This window comes from Heterodontus francisci, unplaced genomic scaffold (assembly GCF_036365525.1).
Source record: "Heterodontus francisci isolate sHetFra1 unplaced genomic scaffold, sHetFra1.hap1 HAP1_SCAFFOLD_121, whole genome shotgun sequence".
In the NCBI taxonomy this organism is placed as follows: Eukaryota; Metazoa; Chordata; class Chondrichthyes; order Heterodontiformes; family Heterodontidae; genus Heterodontus; species Heterodontus francisci.
Window position 1 is genome coordinate 1932010 of NW_027140425.1, and position 10581 is coordinate 1942590.

Consider the following 10581-nt stretch of genomic DNA (forward strand, 5'->3'; position numbering starts at 1 on the left):
GCTTCACCCACCACCACCCCCATCCTGCTCTCTGGCCGCTCACACTCCAGGCCATGGGCTCTGCCGCTTCCCTCCTCTCGGCCACTCACTCCAACATTGTCCCATCACCCCTCGAGGCTCGCCTTGCTTTATCGGGTGGTGCGGTGAAGAATGATCGAATATTGGAGCGAGCGGCCGAGAGGAGGGAAGCAGCATGGCTTAGAGCTCGTGTCTGGAGGGACGTGGGGGGGAAGCGGGCCGTGAGTGGACGGAGAGAGGGCAGTGCGGGGGTGGGGGGGGGAGCAAGTGGCCGGAGGACGGGGGAGCGGGGTAGCGAGGAGCGGGCAGCGAGCGGCCTGGAGTGAGTGGCTGAGAGGGGGTAGAGAGTTTTCCCGCGCATGCGCCACTTCGTCCTGGAAGACGGAGGCTGAGCATGCGCAGCATCTCAGAGCGCAGGAGACTGTTTGTGCATGTGCGAGCTTGGAGCGCTCTGATGACGTCGGCTGGCTGCTGCATTGTCAGCAATCACTTTGAATTTAATAAGCGTACAAAACAGAAAGGGGAGAGTATTCATTCATTTATCAATGACTTGTACAATCTCACGGAGGATTGTGAATACCGCAACTTAAGGGAAGAACTGAATGGAGACAGGATTGTGTTCGGGGTATTAGAGAACACCCTTTGAGATCATCTACAGTCCAGGGCTGGTCTCACATTAACGAAAGAGTTTCAATTGAGCAGACAAACAGAGGTTAGAAAGTTTAACCAATCCGTTGTCCAAGGGGACAGGGGGAGTCTGATCTCGAGAGTTGCAGACTCAATTGAATTTGTTCAGAAAACAAAAGGAAAAATTAGGGGTAAAAGACAAGAAAGACGGGAAGAGCATCTAGTGGTAGCTGCAACCAATTGCAGTATGTGTGGCCGAGAGAGACACAAGTGGGAAAACTGCCTCGCCAAAGAAGCTGAGTGTTTTTCCTGCAGAAAGATGGGACACTTTCAGTCAGTGTGTGGCAGTAAAATACCAGCGCTGAATATAATTAAAGGGAAATCCCCAGAGAGCAAAAACATTAATGAAGTACAGGATATCCAAAGTGTGGAAATACATTTTTTAGGTGAAATCCAGGAAATAAAGTGAGAGTTGCTGGACGACAGAAATTCTGAAATATTTTAAGATAGAGGTAGATAGATTCTTGATAAACACGGGGGTGAAAGGTTATCGGGGGCAGGTGGGAATGTGGAGTTGAGGTAACAATCAGATCAGCCATGATCTTATTGAATGGTGGAGCAGACTCGAGGGGCCGAGTGGTCTACTCCTGCTCCTAATTGGTATGTTTGTATGTAAGAAAACATGTTCTAGATACAATGAGAACTATCATTTGTTTGGAAATGGATTTGAAACCCCCTTTTATCAAAAGGTTATAGAGCTTTAATTTTTCTACAATTAACAGACAAATCCTTGTGGAGTTGAGATTGACAGAAACAATGGGCTGGATTCTATAGAGCCCTCAACGTCGAGATCTGTGGTGGGGGTGGGGTGGGAGCCTCCTGAAGATGGCCCCGGATGAGGCACGCCATGGACCTCAACGCCGGCAGGGCCTGGCTCGATATTGCCGGCGACGGCGAGGCGTTGTGGGGGGACCCCCACCGCTCGGCAACGGGACCACAAACCTGCATTAATTATTATCCCATCACTTCCTGATATCCAGCTGCGATCTTCAGCCCGGTGACCGGCACTGCCGTGCCTTCGGAGCCCCATCCGGGGAAATGAGGTGCAACACTGGTGGGGAGGGGGGAGAAGGTAAGTTTCTCAGTGTGGGGGAGGGGGGACGGAGTCAAATTAATGTCATGGGTGTAGGGGATGGTGGGAAGGGTTATAGTTTACAGTTTGCGCAGTTTTGGGCGGAAGGTCAGATGGTAAATGTAGGTTTTGGGAGGGAAGGGCAAATAATTAATTTAACTGTTATTGGGGGGATGGGAGAGAGGCAAAAGCAATGTATTTATTTCATTTCATTTCATCTTCCTTTAAATATTTTCCAGTCGGACTAACAGCCCGTTAAAAATGGCTGACACTCCAGTACAGTACTAAGGCAGTGCTGCACTGTCAGAAATGCTGTTTTTCAGGTGAGACAGAAAACTGAGGATCCCTCTGCCCTCTCAGGTGGATGTTAAAGGTACCATGGCACTATTTCAGAGAATAGAAGGGGAATTATTTCTGGGGTACTGGTCATTGTTTAACCCTGAATCAACATCACTTAAAAACAGATTATCTCGTTTTTATCACGTTGTTGTTTCTGGGAGCTTGCTGTGCGCACATTGGCCACCATGTTTCCTACATGACCACAGTGACTACACTTGGAAAGTCCTTCATTGGCTGTAAAAGGCTTTGCAACGTCCTGTGGTCGTGAAATGCAAGTCTTGCTTTTTCCATTGTTATCAATGTCATTGTGATCAAAAGATAGGATTCGTGAGCACAAAATTTAAATCAATTTCGATTAAAATAATGTAAAAGCATCTATATTCTTGCAATGCACTTAATAATCTCCATCTTCCTATCCTTACAGAGTGCAATGTCATCGACCCTGAAATTGATTCCACAATCTCATGGAATCACAGAGTCAGAGAATGTTTAAGGCACAGAAAGAGGCCACTTGACCCATCGTGTCTGTTCCACAAACAATTTCAGCCCAGTTCTGATGAAAGGTCACAGATCTGAAACGTTAACTCTGTTTCTCTCTCCACAGGTGCTGCCAGACCTGCTGAGTATTTCCAGCATTTTCTGTTTTTATTTCAGATTTCCAGTATCTGCAGTATTTTGCTTCTGTGTTACTTTGAAAGTTAAAACTGACCCACCTGTCTACAATTCACACTGGGGTCTCCCATGAAATGATTCTGTGTAATGTTGTTAGAATGAATGCAGACTCCGAGCACAGAGCTTCCTGTGGGGAATTGGGGATATGAAAACCAGCAGACTCTGCAGGAATTTCCACTGGGAGCACAAATTCACAAAATCTATCTTTTATATATCGATTCATTTTGATTGTCCTTCTGGAAAATTATTTTGAAGCAATTTAAACATCAACCCACAGCTCCATGACTGGGTCAATTATGAGGTAATCCTCTGACAGGTCATGTGACAGCTGGAGCCACAAGACATCAGAACTAGATTTGTGACTGGATTAAAACCCGGAATCCTGTCACAATGGCTTTTCAAATAAAGCTGTTGCTGTTTGAAAACATAGCAGTTAAACTTTCTGCCTGACCATGAGGGGAGCTAGGGAGAAATTTACAAAACTCAATCCTTCAACAAAATAGTTCAAAAATCATTCATATCGAAATCATGTGAGGATTCATATGCAGTAGAGAAACAAGCAGAATACAGAAAGTACAGAGGAGAGCTGAAAAAGGAAATGAGATCAGCAAGAGAATGTATGAGAAAAGATTAGCGGGTCACATAACTGGGAACACTGAAGTCTTTTACCAACATATGGACAGACAATGAAAGGGTGGGTCAATTAGGAGATCCTGTGGAGGCAGAGGGTGTGGCTGAGATACTAATTAAGTACATTTCATCTGGCATCACAAAATGAGCGGATGCTGCAAATGTCACAGTAAAGGAGGAGGAAGTGAGAAAATTGGACGGAATGAAAATAGATAAAGCGGAGACAATTACAAGGTTGGCAGCTCTCACAGTAGAAAAGTCACCCAGTTTGAATGGGCTGCATCCGGGGTTGCTGAGGGAGGTAAGGTTGGAAATAGCGGAGACTCGAACCACAATCTTTCAATCCTCCTTGAAGATGGGAATGATGCCAGAGGACTGGAGGAATCTCCTCAAGATTCCACATGAATCAGTGTCCATAATTCAACTTTACATATTTAAAACATGTTTACAAAAACAGTAGAAGTACTCTCATAACATAAAAGCAAAATACTGCAGATGCTGGAAATCTGAAACAAAAACAAAAAATGCTGGAAATACTCAGCAGGTCTGCAGCATCTGTGGAGAGAGAAGCAGAGTCAACGTTTCAGGTCAGTGATTAGGCACGCTACAACCTGCCGGACTGAACATTAAATTCAATCATTTCAGAGCATGACGGACCCCACCCCCGACACCCCCCCCCCACACACTTTTTTATGTTTAGTTTTTTTTCTTTTTTCTTTTTTATTTGGTTATTTTATTTCAGTTTTTTTTTTAGTTTGGTTAGTTTGTTTCTACTGTGTCTACCCATTGTTTCTGTTTTAAAAAAATGTTTAATGTTTGTGCTCGGAGTGCTTTGTGCATTACAGTCAATTCACACCTTCTCTGTACTAACGCTTTGTCTTTCAGCACACCATTGAGCACTGTTCAGCACTGTTCGCCTTTGTTCCATGCCCTTCTGGTCAGTTATTCTCTGTGACCTTGTCCAATCAACACCTCTTTTGTTATCTCTTGCCCCACCCCCAGCTTTACTTGCTTAAAACCTTTTCATTTATAATATTTGTCAGCTGTGATGAAGGGTAACTGACTTGAAATGTTAACTCTGCTTCTCTCTCTGCACAGATGCTGCCAAAACCTGCTGAGTATTTCCAGCATTTCCTGCTTTTACACTCATAGCACAGTTAACCTGTTTTTTCTCTCTCTGTTCTTATTCTGTCTCAGTGTTTGGATCTCTCACTGTTTGGATTGAGAATTGAGCTTGTATCAGTCCTGTCATGGACAGATCTGCTGAGTATTACCAGCATTTTCTGTTTTTTCTTCATTTCAGATCAGAATTTCTTATTGAAACACGGGGAATGCTGTTTCAACTGCTCCGGGGATACCTTGCTGAAACATTCTAATTCCCATTCCCACACGGAACGAAGCCAGGCAGGAGGAGATACCTGTGACTCAATGATCAGACATTGCAGCTCATGAAGTGTGTTTTCTGATGGTCGATGGGTTCCTGTGTGAAGTTGACACGGGTTTGGTTTTTCTCCCTTACACTTTGACCCTTCAGTTAGTTCTTTGTGTTTAGCTGTTTCAGGTGATGTTACTGAGTCAGGAATGTTGGTCAGGACAGTGCGAGAATTCCCTGTGATTCTTTCAATAGCGCTGGGGAATCTTTAACATCCACCAACAGGGCCTCATTTAATTGTCACTTCAAAAACCTGCTGGCAATTATTGCTCAGGATTACACTGAGCTGGGACACTAAGGATATTCAATTAATGAAATCAGTACTTTAAACTGAGAGCAATAGTCCCTCCCACATCCTGATACCTTAGGATTTCTGAACTTTAATTACTGCTTCATTCCTTGGTTTGTGGGCTGGTTCACCACCTGCAGACATGTGAGGCACTCACAGGCACTGGTAATCTCTAGGCTTAGCGTCATAGAATCATAGACAGGTTACAGCACAGAAGGAGGCCATTCAGCCCTTTGTGTCCATGCCAGCTCTCTGCAAGAACAAGCCAGCTAGTCACACTCCCCTGCCTTTGCCTGTAACCCTGCATTTTCTTTTCTTCAGATAATTATTAAATTCTCTTTCAAAAGTCATGATTGAATCTGCCTCCACCACACTGTCAGGCAGTGCAATCCAGATCCTAACCAGTCGCTGCATAAAAAAGTTTTTCCTCATGTTGCCTCTGGTTCTTTGGCTTTTCACCTTAAATCTGTGCCCTCTGGTTCTTGACACTTCTGCCAATGGGAATAGTTTCTCCCTATCTACTCTGTCCAAACCCTTCATGATTTTGAACACCTCTATCAAATCTCATCTCAACCTTCTCTTCCCAAAGAAGAACAACTCCAGATTCTCCAAAATAGTAGAAGGCGTTCTATTTCTACTGGAAAATGGGCAGAGAGAAAGAGTATCAGACAGAGTTCACAAGAGAGAGAAAAAAATGGGTATGTGTCTGTGAGAGAGAGCAAGACAGAGGGAGGGAGAGTAACTGTCTGTGTGTGAGAGAGAACACAACCCAGTCCCAATATAATTGCTCTTTCTTGATACTATTCGATAAACTCAGACCCTACCCAGATAACGACAGCTTCTCTCCCTCAATGCAGTTCCCCGCCCTGACTGTACAGAAATCCCCTCTCATAGCAGCACATTAACACTGGTCTCACTGCTTTTCCCTGCCCTGATGGTGCAGAAATCCCCTCTCATAGTTGCACATTAACACTGGTCTCACTGCTGTTCCATTCCCTGACTGTACAGAAATCCCATCTCATAGCTGCACATTAACACTGGTCTCACTGCTGTTCCCTGCCCTGACTGTACAGAAATCCCCTCTCATAGCTGCACATTAACACTGGTCTCACTGCTGTTTCATTCCCTGACTGTACAGAAATCCCCTCTCATAGCTGCACATTAGCACTGGTCTCACTGCTGTTCCCTGCTCTGACAGTACAGAAATCCCCTCTCAAAGCTGCACATGAACACTGGTCTCACTGCTGTTCCATTCCCTGACTGTACATAAATCCCCTCTCATAGCTGCACATTAACACTGGTCTCACTGCTGTTCCCTGCCCTGACTGCACAGAAATCCCCTCTCATAGCTGCACATTAATACTGGTCTCACTGCTGTTCCCTGCCCTGACTGTGCAAAAGTCCCCTCTCATAGCTGCACATTAACACTGGTCTCACTGCTGTTCCCTGCTCTGACTGTACAAAAGTCCCCTCTCATAGCTGCACATTAACACTGGTCTCACTGCTGTTCCATTCCCTGACTGTACAGAAATACCCTCTCATAGCTGCACATTAACACTGGTCTCACTGCTGTTCCCTGCCCTGACTGTACAAAAATCCCCTCCCATAGCTGCACATTAACACTGGTCTCACTGCTGTTCCCTGCTCTGACAGTACAGAAATCCCCTCTCACAGCTGCACATTAACACTGGTCTCACTGCTGTTTCATTCCCTGACTGTACAAAAGTCCCCTCTCATAGCTGCTCATTAACACTGGTCTCACTGCTGTTCCATTCCCTGACTGTACAGAAATACCCTCTCATAGCTGCACATGAACACTGGCCTCACTGCTGTTCCCTGCTCTGACTGTACAGAAATCCCCTCTCATAGCTGCACATTAACACTGGTCTCACTGCTGTTCCCTGCCCTGACTGTACAAAAGTCCCCTCTCATAGCTGCACATTAACACTGGTCTCACTGCTGTTCCCTGCCCTGACTGTACAAAAGTCCCCTCTCATAGCTGCACATTAACACTGGTCTCACTGCTGTTCCCTGCCCTGACGGTACAGAAATCCCCTCTCATAGCTGCACATTAACACTGGTCTCACTGCTGTTCCCTGCTCTGACTGTACAGAAATCCCCTCTCATAGCTGCACATTAACACTGGTCTCACTGCTGTTCCCTGCTCTGACTGTACAGAAATCCCCTCTCATAGCTGCACATTAACACTGGTCTCACTGCTGTTCCCTGCTCTGACTGTATAGAAGTCCCCTCTCATAGCTGCACATTAACACTGGTCTCACTGCTGTTCCCTGCTCTGACTGTATAGAAATCCCCTCTCATAGCTGCACATTAACACTGGTCTCACTGCTGTTCCCTGCTCTGACTGTACAGAAATCCCCTCTCATAGCTGCACATTAACACTGGTCTCACTGCTGTTCCCTGCTCTGACTGTACAGAAATCCCCTCTCATAGCTGCACATTAACACTGGTCTCACTGCTGTTCCCTGCTCTGACTGTACAGAAATCCCCTCTCATAGCTGCACATTAACACTGGTCTCACTGCTGTTCCCTGCTCTGACTGCACAGAAATCCCCTCTCATAGCTGCACATTAACACTGGTCTCACTGCTGTTCCCTGCTCTGACTGTACAGAAATCCCCTCTCATAGCTGCACACTAACACTGGTCTCAGGTGAATTTTGAGTGGTCATTAAATGATCCGACAATAGCGTGGCCTCGGTTAATAGCAGTTTGAAGCCGGATATCTGTTTTAAATTCCATTGGCTCATCCCAAAAACCGACCTTTAAACAAGTCAAAACACTGGAAACACACGATGGCTCATTCAATGTCTATGGAGAGAACAAAGACGTTTACTGTTGGGGTTTGGACAATGAAGAGAAACATAGGAACTTGACGAGGACATTCAGCCTTTCGAGTCTGTTCCACCATTCAATTAGATATTTGCTGATCTGTATATTAACACCATTTGTCTGCTTGTTTCTGTCACACTTGGTACCTTACCTAACTCAAATCTATCATTTGTCAGAAATAAATAAGGAAACTGATTCATCGAATTTCTTAAAAGCAAAATACTGCGGATGCTGGAAATCTGAAATAAAAACTGAAAGTGCTGACAAGACTCAGCAGGTCTGGCAGCATCTGTGGAGAGAGAAGCAGAGTTCACGTTTCAGGGCACTGACCCTTCTTCAGAACTGGCAAATATTAGAAATGTAAAAGATTATAAGCAAGTAAAGCGGGGGAGGGGCAAGAGATGACAAAGGAGAAGGTGTAGATAGGACAAGGCCACAGAATAGTTGACCAGAAAAAGGCAAACAATATGTTAAGGTGTGCTGAAAGACAAAGCATTAGTGCAGATAGGGTGTTAATGGACTGAAAAACTAAACAGCCACAATCACAAACATGAAAAAAACAGTGGGTAGGCACAGCAGAAACAAACTGAACAAACTAAAATAAAGTTTTCTTTTTTACTTTGCCGATGTCTTTGTATATATTGTGGATCGTTCTTCAGACTGTCTTCTTTCACAATGTAGTTCTGACCTCTGGTGATGTTGATCGTAATCAGCTTCAACTTGCTGATAGTTTTGGAACTGAGCAGATTTTCTTTGCTTGATTCTGCAACATGGAACTCAGTCTGACATGTGGACCCCTGGGAGGACTTAAAAGTAACTTGCATGATCCCTAGGACTGGTGGAGGAGTATCTGATCCATGGGAGAAGATTTTAGATATCAGCTTGTTCAATTACAGTTTCTGTTTTCTCTGTTACTTGTGGAATGTCGGAGCATCCATTATGTTGATCATTGCTCCGAGTCAATTACTGCAGATATTGTCTAATTACCTCTGAACACATCACATATGGGCAGGTGTCGGAACTTGTGGTCGCGAGCAACAAAAATCTTCTCTCGTGCTGCAAATATGTAATCTTCCTTCTGGCATTTAAATCTATGAATGTTTCCTGCAGGCTTCAATCAGCATACTGTAGTGAAATGTCCCATTTTTCTGCAGACTTGACACTTCTTCCCTCTCGAAGGACAAGTTTTGTAATAAGGATCCTCACCACTGCAATGATTGGATGTTTGAATGTGATTGTGATTTCTGTCTTGGTCATCCTTGACCTTGCTCTGGGTTTCCTCTGTGTCCTTGTGTTTTGTGTGTTTCTCAGGGGAATCTCGTCGTCACGTTATTTGCCTCTTTCTCAGACTTCTGAGTCTCATCATGTAGTGGTCAAGAGTCTCGCACCAGATTGTTTTGCTTGCCTGAAACATAAATTTCAGAGTGAGGATTTGCCCTTGCTTAAAAATATCTTGTTAGAAAATGCATCGCAACATCATAATCATTATCGGTCCCAGTGTCACTGAGTGTATTGAAGGTATTGTCAACTTTTGGTCCAGCAGAGTGTAGGAGTAACGCTCTCTTTCTTCGGGGTGTATTGATAGCGAGTGCCATCATTAGGAGTTCAAGTCTTGTGAGCCATTTGCTCCAGTGTGGCCCTGGGTTACTGTCTATCTCTGGAAAGGCTGGAAAGACTGGCTGTTGTTGTGCACACATGATGATTGTTATTTATTTAAATCTAGAATTGTCAATGTAAGTCTTCTGTATGTCCCTGGTTGTCTGTGTGATTACTTCTTTTTAATCCTCAATGTCAGAAAAATATAGTGTTGTGCTGTGTTCTTACGTCTACATTAAATGATGACCCCAGGCTTTATATTCAGATTCAATACAAACAGTATTTATTGTCTTTCTTATCTACATGGCATGATCACAGGTCCCAGGTCTTTTTCTCATTTTTTTTTATTTTTTTATTTCCAAAATATACTTTATTCATAAAAATCTGTAAAAATTACATTGCCAAACAGTTTCCAAACAGCACAAAAAATACAAACATTGCAAAAGAGATCAGTTTCTTTCAATAATGTCATGAGTTTCTTCCCAACCCTTCCGTTTCACAATTGTCATGTCAATTACAGTTTTACATTTACAGCAATTGAGAACATTAACGATACAGTTCGAGGGGCTTCCCATGGTTCCAGCCCCTCAGTCCAGCTTGGTGGGGGAACCTTACACTGTGGTCTTTTCCCATTGAGCCTTTGCTGCGGCTGTCCCAAGCTTTAGTGCGTCCCTCAGCACGTAGTCCTGGACCTTGGAATGTGCCAGCCTGCAACATTCGGTGGTGGACAACTCTTTGCGCTGGAAGACCAGCAAGTTTCGGGCAGACCAAAGGGCGTCTTTCACCGAATTGATAGTCCTCCAGCAGCAGTTGATGTTTGTCTCGGTGTGCGTCCCTGGGAATAGCCCGGAGAGCACAGACTCCTGTGTTACAGAGCTGCTTGGGATGAACCTTGACAAAAACCACTGCTTCTCTTTCCACACCTGCTTTGCAAAGGCACATTCCAGGAGGAGGTGGGCGACCGTCTCTTCCCCACCACAGCCAACGCGGGGGTA